Consider the following 27193-nt stretch of genomic DNA (forward strand, 5'->3'; position numbering starts at 1 on the left):
TTCTTTTCTCTCCACTGTTACCAACTCCATGGTACAACTTTGATGTGTTACTAAAAGACAAGAGCTTTATTTTGGGAAAGTATTGTTCATAGGGTCCCAGAGGATTTTTTCTTCCTGTTTATAACTGGAGGATCTGATTCTAGTCTCTGAAACTCAGGATTTGCTAGAGTTTCTTTATGAGCAGGTGGTAATCTCATGAGTCTTCCCTGGAAATAATTATATTCACCTTTGATTTGGTGAAAGAAAAACATATTCACAGCTACCTAAGGTCCACATCAGTACATATCATTGATTTACTCAAAATTATAGGAACTGAAGATAAGCCAATGAAATATTGAACAAAAGAATAAAGAAAAGCATGATGATAATTATAAGGTATAAGGATTGTAATCGTGTTTTTCTCAATAGATAATTGAGTTCTAATTGGATTTTAATTTTTCAGATGTCGTAGTTTCTAAGTTGAAACCCGGTTATTTATTGAAATCAAGCTTTCATTCCTCTTTGACCCTCCTATGTGTTTTTACTCTCCCCACTCACTTTTTTTTAAAGGGTATTACTAGGGGAATATCCCACCCTGGAGCAGAGTGAAACAAGATTCCCCTTATAAATGCTGAATTTGAAAGACAGAAAGAAAAGACACATATAAATGGAGAAAAGGTTCTAAAATATTTGTCAGTGGTCGTTCTTGGGACATACTAGACTTTCTTCACATTCCTTCAATTCTCTAAGTATTATGCTTCAGCTTGCTAAGTCCAGTAATCAGAGCTGTCTAACACAATGCATAGTATTTCACCCTATCATCAGTGATCACAAGATCCTTAACTCCATAGTCAGGAGAAGTCAAGGCTAACCAAGGATCAATCAATTCCCGTTCTGACTCCAAACTGAAGGCTCCTATCTAGGCTCCAGAAGACACTATGCATTCTACTCCAGATCAAGAGATTCCAAAACACCAGTAACTCATTATTTTTGTCTTCTTCATCTACCATTAATACTCTTCAGTATGTCAATGTAGAAATTAGATTGTTGGCAACCCTGACTATGCTGTTTAATAGAGAAGACACTAGCTACATATTATTTACATCGCATACATTTTAGAATAAAATTTAAAATTCACTTCCTCAGTTGCACTAGCCATGTATCTAGTGTTCAATAGCCACAAATGACTAACAACTACTATATGGGTATCCCAGATGCTGAACATTTCCATTTTCACAGAAAGAGGAATTAAAGCTGGAAGTTAAATAATAAATTTTTAAACTACTTTATGTCTAAAAATAGAGCACATTGATGGTCAGAAAATATTTTAAAATCTATGAATACTAACCATCACATCTGACATATCACAGCTTGTAGATATAGTTAAATAAAGGAAAACATAGCCTTAAAGGAAGTATCAGAGTAAAATACAAATGAAGAGAGTCCAGAAAAATATGAGCACATTTAAAAGAAAGAGAGAGAGAAAAAGAGAGAAAGAAAGAAAGAAAGAAAGAAAGAAAGAAAGAAAGAAAGAAAGAAAACAAGATATTCACTAATGGAAAATAAATCCACTACAGAGGTAATCAACAAAACCAAAGACCAGTTTCTTTGAAAATATTAATAAAATTGGTAATTAAAAAGCATGTAAAAAAAGAAAAAAACATGACCACACAACATATGAATGAAAACAGGAATGAAAACAAGGACATCAATAGATATTCTACAGACATGTTTTTTTAAAAGAAGATATTATTATCAAATTCATGCCAAAAAATTATTGATTTCAATGAGCTATAAAACTGCCTAATAAACCAATTTACTAAAATTCAGAGACATTATAAACCTGAACATTCTTATGTCTAACAAAGAAATTGAGCTATTTAAAAACTTCTCACTAATAAACCCCTAGCTAAAAAAATTCAACAAATAATTCTTTCAAATCTAAATAAATAACCTTAATACTACTTAAACTCTTCTGAAATCAGAAAGAGAACCCTTCTCTAACTTCTTATAAAGCTAGCATAACTTTGATACCAAAACCTAACAAGGGCATTATAAGAACAAAAAGTCAGAGACCAACTCCTCTCATGAACATAGATACAACAATTCTTAATAAAATATTAGCAAATATAATCCAGATGTATATGAAAAGGATAACTTAAGTAGTTTTAATCTAGTAATTCTAGGTTGGTTTAACATTTAAAATCAATCCACATGATTTAACACTTAGAAAATAAAGTGAAAATCATATGAACATCTCAAAGAGATGAAGAAAATTCATTTGATAAAATTCAACTCTCATTCATGATAAAAATGCTATTCAACATTTCTTCGAGGTACTAGCAAGTGCAGTAAGGGAAGGAAAAAAGACATCATAATTAAAAAGGAAAAAATAAAAGTGCTATTATTTCAGACCTACCAGAACTCTCATTACTTCCAGACAGAATAAAAGTTGATACAACCAAACCTTTTGGAAAATCTTTGGAAATGATTCAGTGATTCACCATCACTGAATAAATTGATACAAGCAACTCAACAATTCTATTCCTCCTTGGTATATACTCAGTAGATTCTCCAAATGACATTTACATAATTACAGAGCACATTTTTCATAATACAAACTGGGAAATTTCTCAATTGCTCATGAGTGAATAGTGATATATTCAGATAATGGAATACCATATAGAAATAAGAATAAACAAATAGCAATTGCATAGCAACATGGATCAATCTCAAAAACATAATATAAAATGAAAGAATACATACAAGGAGAATACATCCTGTAGATTCTAATTACATAAAGATCAAAAACCTGTAAAATTAATCTGTGATGTTAGAAGATAGTATATTACCATCGGAGTAGTGTGAATGGATAATTACAAAGGTAAAAAGAGTAACTTCAGAAAAGAGAAACCTCTCAGACACCACCTTAACCAATGAACAACATTTACATAACCATAACTGAGAGAAAATAGTTATCGTGATGCGTCTTGGGGTATGATTCATTAAGAAGGACACATAACTACGGTTTTTCACCAAAAATGTATAGCTTGAATATAATCAAAAGGAAACATCAGGTGAACTCTAAAAGACATTCTACAAAATGCTGCGAAAATGTCAAACTAAAAAAGACAAAGACTGGGCGAGGAACTGTTAGATACAACAAATATTTTTAAAATAGTGGATTGAACACCAGACTAGAGGATGGGAGAAGGGGCTATAAAGGACATTTGGGGAACAAGTAACAATTTGAACATAGACTATCGATTATGTCACAACATAATATCAAGTTATAATGTTAATTTTTATGATTTTTATAATCTGTTGTTATATGACAGAATGCCCATTTTCATAGGAAATACTGAAATATTTGGGGAAAGGGAAAACGATGTTTCTAATACATCATTAGAAAAATATCCCTTCATGCACATGTATGCATATGTATAGAGAGAGATACACGTATATAGATATAGATATGCGTATACAGAGAAAATAATAAGAGACAATGAGAAAAATATATAGGATTCCTAAATCTAGGTAAAAAATATAATAGAATTCCTTGGATTCTTCTCTCAAGTCTCCCTTAAGTTTGAAGCATCAAATAAAATTTTTTAAAAAGGCTAAGGGATGAAGGTTTTTTATTCATCTTCTGCATATTTCTGTGGATGGAAAAAGGAGATTTCAGAGCAGTCTTAAAATTGATCATTCAGGGATCCAATTATGATAATGTTCAAGGAGGCTAACTCATGTTAACTAAGCTCATAAGAAACTGATATATCAAGTGAAATGCTAGTTTATTAATTTAACAACAGAAAAATGATACTGTTAAATGGGATGTAAGACTTGTGTGAGCATAGCTGTTACATTTATCTTCTTGGCAGACGTAGATGGAAAATCACTTGATTTTCAGAAGACTGCTTTGTGAGGCAGGTTCAGAGTGTACACAGTTGGATAAATGCACGAAATGCTTAATGTCCAGGTACTGGATGTCTAATATATCAATTTTACAAACATACTTTTTACTGAGAAACATTTTGTTTCTAAACTGCTTTTTGCCTAGAGTTAATTATATACATTATGCTTGATTTTACAATTAAACTCTGTGTCAGGAGGGTCTTGTTTAGAACCAGCCCACAGACTGTATATATTTTAAGCTCCTGTCCAGTCTGGAAAATCAGGACTTATTTTCACTACAGCTAAGAATGTCCTCAAATTTCTTATTAACACAAGTTAGAAGAAACAAATTCAAATGTGAAAGCTTGAAATGATGAGTTTTTTTGGCAAAACATTTTCACTAAATATAGAATTCTGGGCTGACATTTTCTTTTCATACTTTAAAATTTTAGTTTGTCTTCTGATCTCCATTGTTTCTGGAGAGTTGTCAGCCACCATTCATACTGCTTTTCCTCTGTATCTAAAGTATTGTTCCCTGGCTGCTTTCAGGATAATCTATTTAAATCACATTTGGCAATATATTAAGTAAATGGATCTTGCAACTTTGAGTAAATATATTAAATCAGGAATATTTCTATAAACTCCATTAATATGAATTCCATACTTACATTTGATTCATATTTCAAAAGTAATTTTAATGACCTCTCAAGTCATGCACAAATGGAAATCACAGAGCACTTAATACATGTTCTATATTTAAACTGTAAACATAGTAACAATATACTTTGTGTGAGAATGTACGACTGTCTGAATTCTTCGTTGTGCAAATCTTAGATATTTACCCTATATGCTTCCATGTGAAACACTAATGACCAACAGCAGCATCTAATCAAATTATAGACAGTGTTTAGCTGGAATTATAGAAAATTCAAATAATTTAAATGAAGGGGGAGATACTACAAATTCCTAGTATACTATTATGTTTAACGTACATGTTACACATTAACACGCATGTGCTGTTGCTAAATATTTATGATATTGCACAGAAAATGTAGTAGCTGCTGAGTTTTTGTCTATAACCTGAACTCCAGGAAGGATGTAAACTCTTCTTGTCCAAAGGCTCTATTTCTGGATTCTCTATTCTATTCCAGTGATTTTTATACGAGTGCCACAATCACCCCATTAATGTAATTTTATAGTTAAGTATTGAAACCAGGAATATAAGTACTCCAACTTTCTGAGCTTTCAGATCAGTGAACATGGTATTTTTTTTCCATCTATCTAGATTTTATTTCATTTCTGGTATCATCTTCTGATTATTTTTGTTCTACATGTCTTTTAAATGGGCCAACACATAATTCTATATTTAGTAAACATGTTTTGCCAAAAAACTTATTTCAAGCTTTCACATTTGAATTGGTTAAATAATGAATCTCTAAGTCTTTTGTGTTTTTCAGTGCTAATACAAATGGTATCACTTCCTAAATTTTGTATTTTCAGGTTGCTTATAGATAGTACATTGAAGAGAAACTGTTTTAAAACTAGACCTTGTCTAATACTGCATTGTATGTTAACTGAAATTTAAATAAAAACTTAAAAAAAAAAAAAAACAACTAGACCTTGTAACTTGTGACCTGAAGTAGGTTTATTAGCTTTTTTGTAGAGTAGCCAGGAATTTCTTGTACCTAAATATGCTAACTGAAAATAAAGACAATTTACTTTTTTTCTTTCCAATCTCCACACAATCTCCCCCCCCCCCCCACACACACACACTACACTTTTTACTTTAGGGATTGAAAAACTTATTCTTAAAAGATCACATAATAAATATCTTAAGCTAGTTATTTTTTTCTATTACCCTCAACTCTACCACTGCAATGTAAAAGCAGCCATAAACAATATGTAAACAAATTGGTATCACGATGTTCCATTAAAATTTTATTTACAAAAACAAGGGACTGGCCTGCAGGCTGTAGTTTATTGACCCCTGACCTAGGACTTCCAGAAAATGCTAAATAGAAGTGACGAGAGGGAGTATGCTTCTCTATTTCTAATCTTAAAGGAAAAATGCTCAGTCTTTCCTCCACTAAATAGACTAGCTGTAGTTTCAGTTTGATTAGATAGAAGAAAATTTCCTTTATCAACTTTTCCCATCCATAAGAAATAAACATCTCCATTTATTTAAACTTCCTTTACTTAGATTAAACAGGATAGTTCTTATCAGTAAAATGCTGAAAGTTTTCCATAAATGGGTATTTAATTTTATCAAATATTGCTTCTGCATCTATTGAGAATCCAGTCTTTTCTCCTTTACCCCACTAATATGGTAAATTACTAGATCTTCAAGGGTTAAACCAAATTTGTATCATTAGGATAAATCCCAACTGATCATGATTTATTATCTTCTTTTTATATATATTACTAGATTTGATGTCCTATCATTTAAAACACTGTGCACCTAAGTTCATATGGATATCAAATTCTAATTTCCTTTTATTGTAATGTCTTTGTCTAGTTTTGGTATCAGGATGATACTACCTTCATAAAAATGACCTGGAAAGTATGCACGTCTATACGGTTTTTGAAAATAGTTGTTTGTATGATTGGCACTATTCCTTCCTTAAACCTTTGACAGAATTTATCAGTGATGCTAAGACTGGAATTTTCCTCCTGGGAATAGTCTTAATTACAAATTTAATACTACTGGATATAAGCTATTCATTACTTTTTTTCTTCAGGCCATTTGGTTGTATGTTCCTTTTAACAAATTTTTCCATTTCATCTAAGCATGTATCACATATTGGCATATGAATATTGATTTATTCAAAGCCAAATTTCATTTTCGTTGATATTCTATTTTTGCCTAGCTTATATTTTCTTAATTTACAGTTTCATCTGTATTATACCTTCCTTTCTACTCATTTTGAGTTTAATTTGTATCTTTAACTTCTTCAGGAAGGTGTTTAGTAAATTGACTGTACTTGGTTTTCTAATAAGCATTTAATTCCCCATAGCATTTCTTCTAAGCAACTTTTTTTAAAATATAATTTATTGTCAAGTTGGCTAACATACAGTATATAGATACACTGTGCTCTTGGTTTTGGAGGTAGATTCTCATGATTCATCGCTTACATAAAACACCCAGTGGTCATCCCAACAAATGCCCTCCTCAATGCTCATCACCCATTTTCCCATCCACCTCCATCAACCCTCAGTTTGTTCTCTGTGTTTAAGAGTCTCTTATGGTTTCCCCCCCCCTCCCTTCCTCCATGGTCTTCTGTTAAGTTTCTCAAGTTCCACATATGAGTGAAACATATGATATCTTTCCCTGACTTATTTCTCTTAGCATAATACCCTCCAGTTCCATCCACATTGCTTCAAATGGCAGGATTTCATTCTTTCTCATTGCCAAGTAGTATTCTATTGTATATAAAAACCACATCTTCTTTATCCATTCATCAGTTGATGGACATCCTCTAAGCAACTTCTTTAGTAAAATCACAATTTTATTTTGTTGTATTCAAATCTTTGTCTAGTAAGATTAAGACTCATGCAGCTCAAATGTTTTCTACTATTCATTTTTATCTCTTAAGGCATTTATGGAGATGCTCAATTTCCCATATTTTTGGAGGATCTAAATAATCATATTGCCTTCTAATTTAATCCAATTTTTTCATGAAACATACTCTATGGGTTTATAATACTTTCAAATTTATTAAAACTTGCCATGTGGACAAGAATATGGTCACTTTCTGTAAATGTCCCATGTGTACCCAACATATATTCTGCTGCTCTGGAATATTCTATAAAAATAAGAAGAATTTAGGGGTGCCTGGGTGGCTCATTTGGTTGGTTGAGCATTCAACTGTGGCTCAGGTGATGATCTGGCGGTTCATGAGTTCAAACCCTGCGACGGGCTCTGTGTGACAGCTCAGAGCCTGGAGCCTGCTTCAGATAGTGTCTCCCTGTCTCTCTGCCCCTCCCCTGCTCATGCTCTCTGTCTCTCTCTGTTGCTCAAAAAAAGAAAATAATTAAACCGTTAAAATTTTTAAATTTTTTTTTCAATGTTTTTTATTTTTATTTTTGGGACAGAGAGAGACAGAGCATGAACGGGGGAGGGGCAGAGAGAGAGGGAGACACAGACTCGGAAACAGGCTCCAGGCTCCGAGCCATCAGCCCAGAGCCTGACGCGGGGCTCGAACTCACGGACCGCAAGATCGTGACCTGGCTGAAGTCGGACGCTCAACCGACTGCGCCACCCAGGCGCCCCTAAACCGTTAAAATTTTTAAAAAGCAAATGCAAAGAATTTGGTTTGCAGTGCAGATATAGCTTTCTAAATCTTTGACATTGCCTGCTTGGGATTCTCTCTCTCCCTGTTTCTGCGTCTCTCCTGCTCATGCTCTCTCTCTTTCTCCATCAAAATAAATAAATAAAATTAAAAAAAAAGAATTGCTAAAATAAATAAGACAAGAATAACAAGTGTTGGTGAGGACATGGAGAAAAAAGGAACCCTCATATGCTATTAGTGGGAATGAAAACTGATACGAGCCGCTGTGGGAAAATACTATGGAGGTTCCTCAAAAAATTAAATAGAAATGCCATGTAATATAATAATTCCACAATTGGGGACTTACCCAAAGAAAACAAAACACTGATTTGAAAAGATATATGCATCCTTATGTTTACTGCAGCATTATTTATAATAGCCACCAAGATATGGAAACAACTTGAGTGCCCATCAATAGAAAAATAGATAAGGAAGATGTAATAATATATATACAATGCTCTGTTATTGGCCATAAAAAAGGCTGAGATCTTGGGGCGCCTGGGTGGCGCAGTCGGTTAAGCGTCCGACTTCAGCCAGGTCACGATCTTGCGGTCCGTGAGTTCGAGCCCCGCGTCGGGCTCTGGGCTGATGGCTCAGAGCCTGGAGCCTGTTTCCGATTCTGTGTCTCCCTCTCTCTCTGCCCCTCCCCCCGTTCATGCTCTGTCTCCCTCTGTCCCAAAAATAAATACACGTTGAAAAAAAAAAATTTTTTTAAAAAAAGGCTGAGATCTTGTCATTTCAGACAACATGGACAGACCTAGAGGGTATTATGCTCAGTGAAACAAGTCAGGCTGTTTGCATTGTTTTTAATGCAACATCTGCATTCTTATTTTTGTTCTGCAGTATCTAATATGTGTCCTTTCTCTTGCTGTTTGTGAGATTTTTTTTTTTCAAATCACTGGCTCAGCAGTTTGATTATAATATTCTTATTGCAGTTATGCTTTATTTGCTCTACTTGGGGGTCATCAGCATCTTGGATTTGTGAATCCATCCTTCTCATCAAATTTGGAAAATACAGCAAACATTTTTAAAAATATTTTTCTGTCTTACTCATTCCTTGTCTTCTGGGACTCCAATTATACATTTTAGATCAACTGGCACTGTCCCACCTTGAGATTCCATTCTGTTTTTTCAAAGCTTTAATTCTCTTTGCTTACATTTGGATAGTTTCTATTGTTGTTCTATCCATGTTCTGAGTCCATCAATTGTTTCTTCTGCAGTGTCTATCCTGTGGTAAACCCATCAAGTCAATTTTTCATTATAGACATCCTATTTTCTAGCTCTACAATTTCCAATTCACACAGTTTTAGTTTCTGCTCTCATTATGGTCATCTTTTCATTTAATTATTGAGTATATGTCTAATAACTTTGTTAAAGTTCTGGTTTCCAAATTCATCTATTCTATCTCTAGCTATATTTCTATTAACTGATATTTTTCCTGCTTGTGCATCGTATGTTTATGCTTCTTTGTATGCCTACTAACTGTTGAGTGGGTGAGAGGCCTTGAATACTAGGCTATTGAGTGGCTGGATTTTAGTGTTCCTTTATAAAGTTTTAAATTTTGCTGTAAGAAGCAGTTGAATTACTCATGGATCAGTCTGACATATATATTCACAACATGCTTTTAAAGACTTCTTTTAGGCTTGTTTAGAGTAATATTCACTCACATGTAGTTTGCACCTACTTTCTGGTGTCCTACAGAATGCTTTAAATGTCCAAAGAGATCTCTTTATTCTACATAACAGAGACTCTGAACTTTGAGCTCGGGGAATTACTTGACTTCCAGCTCCCTGATAATTGTCTCATCAGGTTTCACTCTGTACACATATACATTATTATTCAGCAACAGACTGAAGGCAAGCCTATGCATATTTCAGGAACTCTTTTATTCATAGTTTCTAACTCTTTAATACTCTGTTCTGCAAATTCAAACTGCTCCAACCTCCCCAAATCCTTATTTCTACCTCATAAACCTTTGTGGTGGGATTCAGAAAGTGATTCCATGGGGAAAACCAGGGATATTAGAGAGGATATCTCACTTGTTTTTCCTCTTAGAGTTCACAGTTCTCTACTGTCTATTGTCCAATGTCTGAGATCAGTTCTTACGTATTTCATCTGATTTTCTGGTTGCTTACCATGATAGGGCAGGACTAGTTCCAGTTACTCCATCATGGCAGAAGTACAAGAATTCTACAAATTTTAATGTGTGTAATAATGTTAATTCTATATAAACTAGGATTTTTTCAATTCCAAGGAGATTATACATCTTTTCTTAATTACTCAGCCCTGTCTAAGAAATCACAAATTATATGGTTAAATCCTCTCAACACTTAGACTTTTTTGTTCCTCACTACTACTACTACAGCTGATATACTTGATTTTCCTGGCTTATTTTTTCTTGATGGTGTCCTTTCAAACCTACTCATTTCCTTTCCACTTCCACCTTAAATATATTCATCTTGGGCAACTGCCAAAATCTCCTGTTGTTCTTGACTCACATCCCTTTCTTTTTCACAAGTAATTTCAGGTGTTAATTCATCAAATACCACTTCCATCATGGCACTGGCATATTCGATCTGATCTACGGTCCAGAGTGGCTTTATGGTCTACGATTTCAAGTATCACCTACCTGGTGCCTTCATAGAAAGTGTACATCTAGAGCAATAAACTATCAAGCAACACTAGTGGCCACTGATTCATTCATTCAACCATCCATCCATTCATCTAACACTTCCATGTTGTTCTGCACTAACAATTCAAAAGTAACACAAGCTGGCAGGGACACAAACAAACAAATACTATAAAATATAGGTGACAGTACAAAGATAAAAAATATTCACAGTAAATTTTACCACACTACACCGGGCATCAGTGAAAGATTCATAGCATTAATGGCTACGCCTAATCCTAAAATATGAGTAGCAGCACAGTAGGCATTCAAGGTAGAGAAATAGCACAGAACAGGGACTCAGAAGGAAGATACACTATAACATAAGTGGGAACAAGAGTTTATATAGTACATTAGCATTAAGTCAAAGGTGGAGGGCAATAGGAAATATGACTAGAGTATAAACAGGAAAAGTTCAAGGAACCAATAGTTTACTACATTTCAAAGCTTCGGTTTTAATAAGTTGCTGAAGGATTTTTAACAAGGGAATGACATGTTCAGACTTTCGTTTGAGAACGAAAATCACTCTGCCTATGCTACTGAGATAAATTTTAGTGGCACAGGAATGGAGGCAGAAAGTTGTTACGTGAGAGTCAAAGCAAGTGAAAAGTCGGACTTACACTAGTTGTAATAAATATATAGAGGGAGCAATGATGGTAAACCTAACACTACATAGTAATTTATAGGACATGAGGGGTGAAGGTGTAACTGAAGTATCAAGGATGACTCATTTTTCTAGATTTAGTTGCAGGTGAACTTGAGAGGACACAATTAACATACAAGGAAGAGCAGATCAAAGAGGTTAAAAAGAGGTTTCTTTATCTGGACATCTGAAGTACCCATGAGACAGCTAGCTGAAAAGATCACATACGTCATTAGATAGGAGTCCAGGGAATATTTATAAAAAGTGAAAGCCATCATCTCACAGTAGGTAGCTGAAACTATGAAAGAGGTAAAATACCCAAGAGACAAAGTGCGAAGCGAAAAGAAGAGCATCAGCATTTAGGGGTCAGGCATGGGCACAGAGGCACAGTGCTTCCACTGAGTAAAAGTAACTTGGCTATAAAACATCACTTGTATTTCTATTCCACATTCTCCAAAGGGATACAAAACACATGCTTAATTAAGTAAGGTGGCCCTAGATTGGCTTTATCCCATGATACGGTAGGCCACCGATCCACTCATGTCCTTGCAAACACAAGATGTTGAGGTATCCCTCTTATCGTTTCAATTTTCCAGGCAGTACACTCTGTACTCATCCCTAAAACTGCAGAGTCAATGTCTCAAATTCTCAGTGGTCTCTGTAAAGTTCCCTCTCTATACTCCTTCTCTTTAAGAGAAGTTGTGACTCAAGCCATATTAACCACTGCCTCTATACTTTTGCCTCAATCTCCCTAGGTTAACATTTTTTTAAATTCCCTCAACATGGAGAGGGCTCTAAGAGTCAGTCAATTAATTCTTGTCCTCCTTTAGAACTGATTCAGTATCTCCTTTGTTATAGGAGATCTATTGTCTCTTGGGGACCTCTGTTATAATTTCTAATGTAACATCAAAGTATATGTCTGTCTTTTCCACAGAAGCATGAGCTCCTAAATAAGAAGGGTGGAATCTTTCTTATCTTTGAATCCCCTGTCTTTACCATAAAAAATGGAGAAAATCCTAGGGTTGAAATGAACATCCAGGAATTAAGGAATGACCTTCTAGAATGGAACATTTGGTATCCTGTTTGGTGGATTCAAAGACACCTTTAGAGAAAAGCATGTTTAATTACTCAGGGCAGAGACAGAAAGTGTCTATCAAATTCAGAGAAGGATTACATTGTTGTTGATAAAGAGAGATCTTTTAATTCAGTGATTGAACCTGTTGATAGATCCTACCAAAAACCTAAAATTGCAGAAAGTTTATGAATGGACCTTACAAAGGGGATGTGGGCTCAGAGTTCAAATGGTGGCTGTAATAACTGTACTAAAATGAGGGCAATTACTGATCAATCTTCAAGCCCAATTCCAGAACTTACTCTTAATGCAGGTTTTTTTTTATTATGAAAAGGAGATTTTTCCAGACTCTTAAAAAGTATTTTTTTCCAACAAAAATTTATATATCTAAAAATATGTACATCTTTAAATAAACACTTTGAAATACTGGCCCATGTTTTTGAGAAAAGGTTTAGACGGCGGGCATTATTTGAATGAACAAGTAAACAAATCTAGTCTGATTCATTTCCCTTGTAAATTTCTTTACTACTATACACAAGAATGCAACCTACATTTTCACAACTAAAATCTGAAATAACAATATGTTATCCAAGAGACCACATAATTCATTTTTCATTCTGATGGATATCTCATTTATTAGGCCACAGAATTCACTGTGCTTCAGTGCCAAGAATTACTAAGCAACAGAACATATGTAGGCGGATGTGATGTTTGCATATTCACACAATATGAACATTTACACCAAGGATCAGAAGCATAGTATTACTGAAAGAGAGGAACGGTAATAGAACGAGAGGTAGTAATATTCTTTTATTTTATAAGGTACCATTCACAAAAGTGTCTCTATGATCTTAACAAATAACCCTCTCCTATAGAAAGCAAACAAATCCAGAGGGACATTCACAACTCCCCGCATTCAGTTTCTCCTAAATGCCAGGAAAGAAAACATACTGCTTGAAGCAATTTTTTTATGCCTTCTATAACATAACACCTAGTATGGCGTGAATACAGGAATTGCCTATCAGCCTGAGCAGAATACTAACTGTTTTACAGCATCAAAATTAGGAAATATTCTGGAGTGTTCTACTCAAGACATTTCCTTGGGGACCCTGAAACTTGGCAACTTTCTCTGATAGGCAGCCACTTCTGTTCCCATGCTGTCTCTCTTCTGAATACAGGAACCAAAGAGGAGGACAAGGTTGAATAAACGTGACTATTTCCTCACAGGGAGAAAAAAAAACAAGTTCTCAGTGCCAAATAATACACAAGCCAGGCCAGTTCAAACCAATGTGTGGTTTAAGGCAGTTAAGCTACCTCAACCCAGTCTCACTTTGCAACAAACTGTTCACATGCCCATTCCAGCTGTACAACTTCGACTTTTAATTAAGATACAGATTAAGTGAAATAAGAAATGTTATCAAAGGAAAATTTCCAGAATACCTCACCAAACAAGATAGGCTATTCTATATGCATTATCACAATCCCTAGTGAAACAGAATACTTATATAGGTCAAAATTCTGAGTGAAAAAAAAAAAGAGGTACACATATCTTTAAATTATAAAACATTTCTTCATATTTCTGTCTAAATATCCTCGACTCATACCTTTCATGGTTCATTGGTGAACACCATTAGATTTCTAGACAGAAAAGTTTCCTTTTATGGTATTCTGCTACAATGGTTTATTGACTAAACTTGTTTTAAAAGAGAAAAACTTCTTGAAGAAGTGGACCTCTCCTTACTCCCCAGTGAAAAGATTTATAATGGCTTACATAATTTGCTTAAAGATTTAAATATGCCAGCTACATCTCTTAGAGGATCACTCCTTATTCATAATCATCAGAATAACTGCACCAAACTATTATTTGAAGGTAGCTGGGACAGCAACCCTTTCTCTTGTGCAGTAAGATCCAGGATTCATTATAAGCATACCACAATCCTATATTACACTGGGTCCTAAACTGGGGGTTACAAAAGGAGCAAGAATATTAAAAGTAAGCTAGCAACAACCACTAATGATTTTTTAGAAGTATAATGTTTTCAAATCACAATAGTCTACTGACAACCCCCCTATCTGTAGAGATTTCCACCAGTATGGCAGGAATATGGTAGTTATCACCACAGAGCAAGCCTGAACAGTCACTGGAATTTGTTAGAATGAAGCTTTATGCACTATCCCCACATGCTCTTTGTCATCTGGATTGATTTCCGTAACTGGGAACAGTCCTAAACAAGGATGTCTCATCACTGCTGAATTTAGATAGGCCTGAGTTATTTCATATGAACATATCCAATATAGAAAAAAATTACCCCAGGATTATTTTTTAATATTTTTTGGAATTTTTATTATTTTTAATTATTTTTTTAAATATGAATTTTATTGTCAAATTGGTTTCCATATAACACCCAGTGCTCATCCCAACAGGTGCCCTCCTCAATGCCCATCACCCACCCACCCCCGCCCTCCCACCCCCCCATCAACCCTCAGTGTATTCTCAGTTTTTAAGAGTCTCTTACGTTTTTTTAAGGTAATCTCTATACCCACCATGGGGCTTGAACTCATACCCCTGAGATCAATAGTTACATGTTTAGTGAGAAAGCATAAGTGAGCAATAGTGAGAAAGTCTAAGTAGGGGAGAGGGAGAGGAAGAGAGAGAGAGAGGATCCCAAGCAGGCTCTGCATGGTCAGCACAGAGCCCGATGTAGGGCTCGAACTCATGAACTGTAAGATCATGACCTGAGCCAAAGTCAGATGCTCAACTGACTGAACCACCCAGGTACCCCTAGACTATTTTCAAATAAAGACCCCAGAAGTTAGAAGGGGTGGAGATCATTCTGTGAACAAAGCAAAAGTATATTTGAAGTGCTCTCAGAAAGAAAAATATTTCTAGTTTACTCTTAAATCTCCAGAAATATTTAACAATAATAATAAATGCCCTCAGTTGTTCTGAATAAAGGATTATAAACAAACGACCATTTGCAGCAAAGTCATCTGGTTCGATTATTTCTGGGTTTCATCTGAGATTTCCTTAATAGAAGTTGGAAAGCTGAGGACCAGGTGTTTGCATTTGTAACAAACTTCTATAGTCCTTTTGCTGCATCCCAAGTATTGGAAAACCCTAGATGAAAACCTGGAAAACTAGAAATTTATGTTATCAGACTATTCTAATAACCAATGATTTTGGAGTTACTACAATTCATCATTATAGCTGCTCTTCTATTTTTTACCCAGGGTGGTCTCCCTGTTGCTGTGGTTCCCCCATTCGGGTTAAAGCAGCATGACGTTTTCCCTCCCCATCCAGCAAGCCTTCTTTGTTCTGAACCCCATTCCTCAAGACCCTTCTTTCTTCCAAGAAATGTTTTTACAGTCTAGGCCCAGCAAAGCCAGCTTACCTGGAACTTGTTAGTAATGCACATTCTTGGGGCGCCTGGGTTAGTTGGTTCAGTGTCCGACTTGGGCTCAGGTCATGATCTCACTAGGTTAATGAGTTCAAGCCCCGAGTTGGGCTCTGTGCTGAAAGCTAAGATCCTGCTTGGATCTTATGTCTCCCTCTCTCTCTCTGCCCCTCCCCCATGCTCTTGCACGCGCGCATGCGCTCTCTCTCTCTCTCGCTCTCTCTCAAAAATAAGTATTTTAATTTTTTTTAAATGCCAATTCTTGGGCTCCTTTGTGGACCTTCACAATCAGAAATTCTGGAGGTGGAGCACAGAAACCTTTTGTTAAACTAGCCTTCAGGTGATTATGATGTGTGCTGGTGTTTGAGAAACACTGCTACAGGAGAACTATGAAATTAGGAGAAAATATGTCAACGTACATTAATTCTAGATATCATCTCTCACAGATAACATTTACATTTTAACAGAGTCCTTCCACACTGATGCAAACAGAAAAGGATTAGTGTGAAAGAGTTCAGGGGTCACAAATGCTAAAAGGAAACTAGTTTGAACCAAGGAGGTCTGTTTAAATTACAGCTCTTAAGCAACAGTGACTTTGCTTGGAGCCTGAAAGCAGGTCTAGAAAAATAGGTCTCACCCATTGTCTACAATGAAATCACTTAAAGTGTTTTCTTTTTGTGTCTGTTTTTCTTTTACCTTAAAATAATTTCTGGGCTGGGAGATACCAGGTGAAGCTAATACGTACGTAATCAGGTTTGACTACCAGTAGCCTTGGTCAGGGTGGGGTCTCCAACTTCAGCAGACATCAGAATCATCTGGAGGGATTGCCACACCATGGATTGCTGAGCCCACCCCAAGCAGTTCTGAGTCAATAGGTCTACTCCTGGGCAGATAATTTGGATTTCTAAATTTTTTTGTCACTGCTGGTTCTGGGAGCATCATCTGAGAATCACTGTAGTAACCCCTTGTATCAATTCCATTCGCCTGAAGCAGAGCAACAGGCATGGAACCTATGGCTGGTGGATTTGATACGCAGTCAGGGTAATACTTAAGTTCACATGTTTGTGAGATATCTCATTCACTCCTGTAACAAATATTGTTACGTGTGCCTTACTACCTCCTCCATCTCCTTTCTATTCTTTAGCAAGACTTTCTATAAACACAACAAACACTGACATCAAAAGGAAATTCAATTTAATATAACAACACCTCATTTTTTCCAGGATGTCTAATCTAACACCTTCACTTTTAAAGTCAAAAGAGGTCCATGGAAAGCAAAGCAGGTCCTCACCAAGTAGAAAATCCATGCAGTCAAGAGGATTTGCTTTACTCAGAAGAAAGCACTCCAGATGCTTACTCTGAGTCAATTATTCCTAATTTATTCAAATTAATTGAGTTAATAATCTGATTTCTCAGTTTGCCACAGATTAAAATCATAAAATTGCAGGGTGGCAAGTGATAAAGGAAGCAACAAATGAAATCAATGGCTTAAAAATAGAGGACAGAAAAAATGTTAAAAAGCTAACAGAAGAATTTTAAAGCTGAAGAACTTGAGGACACTTATGTTTGAATGCCCTATAGAAGTAACACTGAATTCCTAATGGAAACAGGTGCATCAAGGCAGAGTTAAGCACCAAGACAGAAATGCATGAGGATGACAGCTCATGGGCAAGGAGAATGAACACAGCTCATTGCACCTTATTTATTATTGGTCAGGCACAGTTCTGGTGCTTTTCCATGAGCTTAATCTAATTATTGTTAACACTCCTGCGGAAGAGTCACAATTATCTTTATGCTCACTTCACCGATGAGGAACATAAACCACAGAGAGTTGAAGTAATTTGTCCAAGATCACATAGCTAAAAGTGCAGTGAGGATATCTGAGAGTTTTGAGAGCTGTGCCTCAGAGTCTAGACACTCATCTACCCCTGTCCTAACATAGCAGCTTTGCCATTAACTACTCACATCATCCTGAATAAGGCAGTAACAATGGAATATGGTCCATGTGTTAGCAAGGGCGGGGAGAGGGAGAGGCTGGTTGGTGTTTTCTGTTCTTTTTAACAAATAATATATTTAAAAATACTATTGGTTCAAGAGGGAACTTTCAATGAAACTGGAAGAATACTTCAACAATGTGAGATTCTATGTATTGATCATTAGTCTTCATGTTATGAGTTTTACAGTTCTACACTAAAAAAAAATGTTTCCCAAGGGAAAAAAATTATTTCTAGAAACTTTGTCAAGAACTTTTGAATATGTATATTTCACAACTATTGCAAAAACAAATTAAAAGATAGATTTCTTTTGTTTTGTTGTGGTGGTTTTCTTTTTTCTTTCTTTTTTTTTTTTTTTTTTTTTTTTTGCAATAGAGCCATCTAGAGCCAGATAGATAAATAGCCATTGTAACTGTCAGCCAACAGCATGCAGACTCCATGGGAAATAAAATAACCATCCAAAGAACACAGGCTTCTGTTTGTTGAATTAAAAGAACAGTTCTATTAGCTCTGTGGCAGAAAGAATTAATAAACATTTGGTCTTGCTCTAACATTCAGCCAGTGGAAAGCCACTTTACAAAGCCTGCGGCATTTCTAACAATATATTTTTAAACTTTGTTTGGCAAATTAAATGCGAACATTCCAATCATCAGGACAAAATATTTCAGTTAGCTTCAAAAAAAAAAAGTACAATTAATTAGTAAGTTAAGAACTCTTCTGACAATTCTTTAAATTTCCTAGAACACTCTTTAAGACTGGATGGTGTTTAATACATTTGGGAGAGAAAAATCATTTACGGAGAAACTGCTCTTATTTAGAGAATATAGGATTCCTAAGGGATTAGAAAGAGAAATACAAGTTGGATAGGATTCTCTGAAAGTCCTCAAATCCATCCATGTTTGTTAGTTACCTCAGTGCCCCACGTGAAGGAAATTAATCTTTTGATTAATGATGGCCTTAAATAATTGCTTGCCGTCATTTATGTGAAAATAAGTCCTGGATGATACTGTTGAAAGGGGGGAGGCACTGTTTGGAAAATTATCACGATGTAAGTTTACTCTGCCATACTCCATGATTAGAGCACTGTTTCAAGAGCTACAGAAAATCTAAAGATGCTTTCCTAAGGGAAACCTTTATGCCCTTTGAGTAGTGGAATGATTTCCTTCTGGGTGAGAATGCTGCTATACCCTCTCCTCTTATTAACAGAATGACAACACTACCTAATGTTCTTCTGGCCATCAAAGTATAGGGAGCTCTATTAAGCCAGTGTCACATAATAGCAGCATGTCAGAAACTACAATGATTTTAAACTGATATCCCATCAACTTCTAACTAAAACCTTCTAGAGAGAAGAGAGTCTAAGGGATACACTCTCAATTCTAATCTTTTATCATGTAAGAAGCCTACATATGTGAACTTCAATGGCTTAATTCCTTGTATAGTAATTCACCTTCCCTGAGCTATACTTTTAAATGCTCTCACCTTGAATTTACCCAATCTCCTTATTTAAAAAGAGTCATATGACAATCACTTCTATATTTATTTTAAAACTATTGTAGAGAGCATTATTCATTACATCCCTCTGTACCTCCTACATAAAAGCCAAGATGAAACCAGTTCTTCATTGAGGAATTTGAGTCTTCACATATTTTTCTCTTTTTTCCATAGTCACTAGGAAACTCAGAGGCAAAGCTAATGCTCAGGGATAGCAAATAGAAGACTTCATAGTGAGAAAAGTTATTTATGTCCTTGATATTGATATTAAAGATATATGTCTTTAAGTCTCCTCAAAATTATTTTCAAAAGGGAGAGCACACAGTATGCCAAAATCAGCATTTTTTTTTTTTACTTTTTATGCAAACTTTATAGGTAGGATTATTTTTTAAGAAGTTTTACATGTCAAATTACTTTAACTATTATGATGGACCTTCAAAAATGCATTTTTCTCTGTTATATTTCTTTTCTTTTTTATTTTTTTCCTGGGAGTAGAATCAATAAACAAGCCCTCACTATCAATCTCCAAAATATATAGTCATATTTCATTTTCAAAACGAAACACCTCCTGTGATGAATTACAGTCATTAGCAAGATGATTGTCTGTACAGAAACTTCAGGCCACTCAGAATGACTGAGGAGCCGACAGAAGAGGGAGGAGGGGGCAGAGGAATTTCTGTTCCAATTACTTTCTGGTTTTCAAATGTAAATATTTCTGAACCCATGCAGCTCTGCTTGACACTCCATCAAACTAAATTTCAAAAAAGTTTCTAACACTCTTATTGTTGCTGTTATATTTCCATGTGAGGAGAGAGACTTTTCTCTCCATGTCATGCTTTTCCCCAAACCTAAGGCAGGATACCCTCCATCATGACCTTATCATCCAGTATGTGGACAGATCCAATCTTGAAAAGTTAACACCAAGAAGGATGCATTTTACACCTATTAGTATTGTTTTGTGAAAAGCTGTCTCACCCAAATTTAGGTTTTAATTAAATCCGTGGCCAGGGTTTTAGAGGGGATACAAAATGAAACACTGTCCTGTCACCACACCACTGAGGCCAAGAGTAAGAAAATTAACCAGAGTTTCAAGATTCTAACTATTAGTGGTAGGGATAGGTAATATATGGAAATATTAATTCTGGTTTTCGATTATCAAATTACCCAGGAGCTTTAAGTGCTCTTTGGCTTGGAATATCAATCCTAATTCTTTTTAAATTATTTTCCCAATGAATTCCTAAGAACTCTTACCTCTTTCCGCCAACCTCCTCCAATTCTACTTTTCTAACTCCTTTCTTCTATTTAAGTAGTCTCAAACTTAGTGAGTATTAAGAATCACCACTGAGGGTAAGTAAACACAGATTGCCAGGCCCAACCCCAGAACTTTGGTTCAGTAGGTTGGTGGTGAAAGCAGAGAATTTATTACATTCTAACCAACTTCCATGTGATGCTGAAACTGTTGGTCCCAATACCACACACTTTAAGAATTAGTGCAAAGGACTATCAAACCTACCAGAGAGAAGACAAATTGCTATCTGACTTTCCAGAGAAGCAATTCAGATGACTTTAATGACCTATGGTAGGAGATGGTAATCCACAGTTTTTTACTAAATGTTGGCCAATTTGATCATTCTCTACTTACGGCAGAGATAGGAAGACCATATCCAGAGGCCCTGCCAAACTTTTTAGGCTTGGCTGCTCTCCTACAGTGTCCAGGCCCCCATCCCAGTTCTAATTTCTCCTGTGATCCCTTAATGAAAATTGTTATCAGGACCTCCTTCCCACCTGTCACTAGCCTCTATCTTACTCTCACTTTTTATATCCATCTCTTTCAATCCCTCTGCCAACCTAAAGAAAGTTACAATATTATTCAGTGTCATGAGAACTTATCTGAAATATAATCTGTGTGCCTGAGTCTGCATGTGCTAGTGTGATGTAAGCTTATACCATTCTAAAAGGCAAGTATCAAACTTCTCAGGTATGGAAATGGGAAAGATAAATTACAATTTATTATCAGTACATCTTTAACTCTTTTTCTCTACATTGGTAAATAAATGTTTGCACTTTTCTTTTTATTCTCTTTGGTATTCTAATCCCCAAATTCAACACTAGAAGAATCAAACACAACTGGACTTTTCTGACATACTCACCTATTTACTGAATACACATGGTGTACATTCATGGTATTAAGTATGTTACTATGTCTAAGGTAGAAGAAAAGGGGGAGAGTTCATGGGTAGATATACTATGGAAAAACATACAGCAAGTTAAAATAACTGCCCTAAAAAGATATAAAAGAAGTGTGAAATGGGAAGGCTAAAGAGGAAAGAGACCACTTCTGACTAGAAATTTGTCAGGGAATAAAGTAGTTAGTACTTGGGATGGTTCTTCAATGGGAGATAGGATAAACCTAAATAGGTAAGGGGCAAAGAGAATCAGAAAGGGACACATTCCCAGATAGCCATTTCTAGAAATTCAGTCAACATTTCCATATCATCCTACAACTACAGGCTTAGTGTTCTTCAAGGAGAGACAGGATTTGGTATGAGAGGATTTGATTCCAAATCATTAGACTAGTAAAATGACATTACTAATAAAAATGAATTTTCATAGGTGTGATGTATGTCTATGAAAATAGTTTTACAAAGTGCAAAGCTCTACAGAAAGGTCCTTAGGACTTGTAGTAGACTAATTTGGGCTGCCAAGTTATGACATGCATTTTCAGACTGGACCATTCATCTTACTCCTGCAGTTAAAAATAAGCTCGGCTGTCTTCTTAGCCCAAGAACTCATGCAATAAGGATCAAACTACATTTAGAAGATTGTAACTTGCCCTTGTCCATGACATGCAATAGTGGACTCTGAGAAATTCTTACCCAAGAGGCAATATAAAAGAAGATATAAAGCAAATCCCCTTTTCGGTTCAAATGTCTAGGTCTTCTAACATCTGGAAGCTGCCTTAACAGATTCTTAGTCCCTCCAAAGTCTTCCTGCACTTTCCAACATTTACAGAATTCATGGGTTGGATTTACTGCTTGCCTGAACACTCATAGCCACCATTTCCTTTACAGAGCCCCTAACTCTCTGGATCCAATCTGACTCACCCACTTACTACCAGCTTCCTTTCACTGGCTGAGATTTTTAAACTATTTTTAAATTTATTTATTTATTTTGAAAGAGAAAGTGCACAAAAGGGGCAGAGAGAAAGAGGGAGAGAGAGAATTCCAAGCAGGCTCCACACTATCAGCACAGAGCCCCATGTGGGGCTCAAACTCCTGAACCATGAGATCAGGAGCTGAGCTGAAACCAACAATCAGATGCTTAATTGACTGAGCCACCCCGGTGCCCCCATTGGCTGAGATTTCTAGATCTTACCCTTGGCCAACTAAGCCATGTGATAGCTTCCTTTATTTCCCATCTTCAAATGGTAGTTTACTGTCATTCTTTTGAAAAAAAAAAGTTGATCTAATAGAGTCTGAATATTCTCTGTTGCACAAGTACTAGGTGCAACTGCATATGGAATAAGAAATATATTTTTACAAGGTAAGAGTTATGCAAGCACACTTTCCAAATCTTATTAATATGCAATTTAAATTAAAAGGAATAAATTCAAGCTAGATCACAAATGTTAGGTCACTTAAGTGGCGTAAACACTGAATTATCAAAATGACAACTACTGGTTTGGCAATGCCAAATTAGCAGGAAGTTCAATGCAAGGGTCTGGAAGCAAGAGCTATTGAGCAGGTTGGAAGGAAATCATTTAAAAAACTGGAAGCAATACTTTGGGATGGAATTAGAGGAACTAGCTGATACCAAAGACTTGAATAGGAAGTAGAATCAAGATGATTATAAGAGCAGATGACTGGTGTGGCTCATCTGTTACTAATGAGCTGTATAAACTCATTGGTTAAGTCTCCACTGGATCAATTCAACAACAGGTCTCCTTGCCTGTGATCTTGGCCTTTCTAAACCCATGGCCAGAGGCATCTTTCCAAATTTAAATTTCATCATGCCACTTCCTGGCTTAGAGTCTCAGGACCAAAGCCAAGATTCTAAATGTGGCCCACAAAACTCTCCATGATATGGTGCCTGCCTCTCTCTTATATCTCATCTCACTACATCTCCAATCCCCTCTTAAACTCTTTCTCTTAACATTTATTTGTTACACTACAAAATTTGTCGTAAAAATGCTCTAGATCCAAATCCTGGTTCTCCCATGTCGTATTTAACTTTCAGCAACTTACAGAACCCACCCCAAGATGTGATACCTTACCTTTAAAAATTGGTCCAACGTGATGATAATACCTACCATAGATATTTGAGGAAGAATTAAAGATGACATAATAGAAAGTCTAATACTAACTGTTTAATAGGTGCCAGTAGTTCTTATACCTTCTAACCAACATCCATACAAGATCTATAATTGTTGAACAATCCACACACTAACAGCATACACAAATGCCTTCTGCCTTACTAGTATATTTTAACACTTAACCTAGGATTCATCTTCTTGAGGAAGATTTCTTTGATGTCTCTTAAAGTGAAAGAAGCTAGCCACTTTTACTCTCACAAGCTTGCTTGGTAGAGAACATTCAAAATGTGATTTCTATGGAAAGCAATCAAAAATTGGTTTACATATATGCCTTTCCCTTGAGTCTGGAGCTCCAGGTCAGGCACTTTGTCCCACTTCTGAATAGCCTCAATACCTACTGACTGCTAAATTCTTAGTAAAAGTAGTAAGTTAAAAAATGGATGAATATGTGGCCAGAGAGCAGATGCCAACAGTGATTATAACCTTAAAACAGAAAGACAAAGTAGGCATGAAATCCAAGTGTCTTTCTCCTCACCCTCCTCCCCAGACTATTAGTATTTGAATGAGGAGTCCCCAGATGTATCCTTTTTTCACAGTCTAGAACAGGAGTCCGCAAATGCTGACAGAGGCCATGTCTACTCAAAGTTTATACTAGTCTAGGTAGTAGAAATATCAGGTGGATTTTGTGGAGCAAGAATCTTAAAAGCACAAGGGGAGAAAAGTAATGTAAAAATCTCATGGGCCACCTCTTATAAGCCAGGGTATGAATAACATGACTGATGAAATTTTTACTTTTCACATTTTTTTTTGCCTTTCCTTATCAGCAGATAAGAATGTGAATTTAGTAGCTGCAAAAATTTATTAATTGTACCACACTCACCTTTACAGGCTTACAGTCAAAACCTTTTGACCCCAATATTCAAATTTATGGAAATTTTAATCCCCAGAGTGCTGTTTTGATCTGCTCCAGGCATCAGTTACAATTTCAAATTCTGGTGTTATCTCTGAGGAGGGACTAGCCTTTAGAAGAGGGACTAGGGGGTAAATCACATGGACTGGGAAAGTTTGCAAAACATGCACTGGCAAGCATTTTCCTATTATTTCTTAGAGGGGGGTGAAAAAAACAACAGAGGACAGAAGGGAGTGTAGATAACGGACTTTATATTTGTGTGATGTGATTAGGGGACATTGCTGCAGAAAAGAGGCCAGTAGCAGCAGCATCACTATTGGCCCAGGAAACAACATGATGAGAACAAATAGAAATCAGCAGCTGGTGAACAGAATGTGTCTGTACATGGCATGGGACAGGAGATGTCTGACGGACGGCATAAAAACAGCATCTGAAACTCATCTCTCCATCCTTTCCATGCCAACAAACGAACTAGATTAACAAGCCCAGGATGATCAGGCCTACCACTGCATCAATAGTTGGGATAAGAAGATGAATTTAGGTTAAATGATTAGACTGGAACAGTTTTCTCCTTTTACTACCCAGAGGTCAATAATATTTAAGATGGGAGACCAATATATTCATTCATTCATTCATTCATTCATTCATTCATTCCTCGTACAAACCTATTACTTGCCAGGCACTGTGCTTGGAAGTAGGAATATAAAGATGAATAAGATATAATCCCTGTCCTCTAGTAAATTAGCCTTGTGGAGAGTACTAATATGAAAACGCAGCAGTAAAATACAGCCTCAAAGATATGACAGTACAGAAAGACAGAGGAGTGCTGGACATGGGAGACAATTATAATTAATAATTGGCTAGAGTATGTATACAGACTTTCCATAGGAGGCAAGGGCTTTGAATCTTAATCGGTGAGTGGTGCTAAACCTTTAGATGATACAGAATAAGCCATGAGAGCAAGTACAGGGAGATATAAAAGAAAATAAGAAACTGAATTCAAAAAAGCTCCCATTTATCCCACATCTAACTTCCTGTAATTTCTGATGAGTTCTCAAGCTATCCTTAAATATATTCACTTTTTTTACCCTAAATTCTGAGGGGCAAAAGTCACAATCTTTATAAGAAACATATATATTAAAAAACTAAGCCTTAAACACATCAAAAAAAAAATCTGATGCCTTTTTGAATAAGCTAATATAGTATTTCCTATTAATTTAGACTCAAGTCTGTTCTAGATATTTTATGCTTATTTATGAGGCAGGGCTCTTACTTTCTAATGATTCATATGATACAACTTTGGCTCTCCAAACCCAGGAATAAAGCTTGAATACAAGAACCATGGTTTCAGTCACTTTTCCAGCTTGTCCAAAAGCTAGTTCAGTTCTATCTTCATTGTAGGGAGCTACTTAATGAATGAATTTTAAATGAATGAATGAACGATCAACAGCATAAATTAATGAACCAAGAAATATATAGAAAACAAATAAAAGTCAAAATGAAGGAAAGAGATCCAGGGTAGTTCTGTTCTGAAAACTTAGTAGACTGATAAAGACAAACAAACAAACAAACAAAAAAAAAAACCTTTAAACACCTTCAATTTATCCTCCATGAAACCCAATCTTGACATTTTTTTTTCCTGTACATCATGAACTCTGCCCTAAAGATATTACCTTTAGAAAAGCAGTCACAGAGACTGCCCCACACACATTTTCAAGAACATTCTTCCCTTTTTTAACCATTTATAGATGCCATCTTCTTTCTATATGACCACAAGAATGAAAAACCTTCTCTATACATATCTAAATTGCATTGCATGTATATTACCAAAACCTCCCTGAGAGACAGAAAACAAAACAGGCCAATTACCATAAAACACTATATACAAATGATATTCTAGAAAAGGTATTCATAACTCACATCACAAATGGTTAGCTTCCCTCATACATAAAGAACTGCCAATATTCAATACAAAATAAGACTAACACCATAATAGGAAAATAGGGGGGAAAGCTTTTCTCCTTCCTTTCTCCTATTATTTCCCAGCTTTGTCTATCACCTAGAAGCAGTGATCCCAAACAGAACAAGTAGTTTCCAGATCTTGACTTCTGATGCCATTCTACTCTAAAAGAACCAAAGCTTTTTGGGGGAAAAAATGGATTCTGGGATTATTACAGGGAAAATAAAAGATGATCCTGGAATATCTTTTTGGTCAGAAGTTAAGCAAACACTCAAAGAATAATGGAAAAATGCCAAAGAAATGTAAGAGTCATCACAAAAGGCTTCCATTGGGCAAGTATGGAACAATTTGAACATCAGCATAAAACATCATTGTAATAGACGGTAATCTTTCAAGTAAAATAGTAATTCACGAATTCATACTGCTATAAATACTATCATGGATTTGTATTTTATCAATTTGGCTAATCTGTGACTACATTTCCCAGAATTCCCTTTCCTGCAGAGTTCTGAGTTACCATGACCCAGAAGTGATATTCTGCAAA

The sequence above is a fragment of the Lynx canadensis genome, chromosome C1 (genome assembly GCF_007474595.2).
Source record: "Lynx canadensis isolate LIC74 chromosome C1, mLynCan4.pri.v2, whole genome shotgun sequence".
Lineage (NCBI taxonomy): Eukaryota > Metazoa > Chordata > Mammalia > Carnivora > Felidae > Lynx > Lynx canadensis.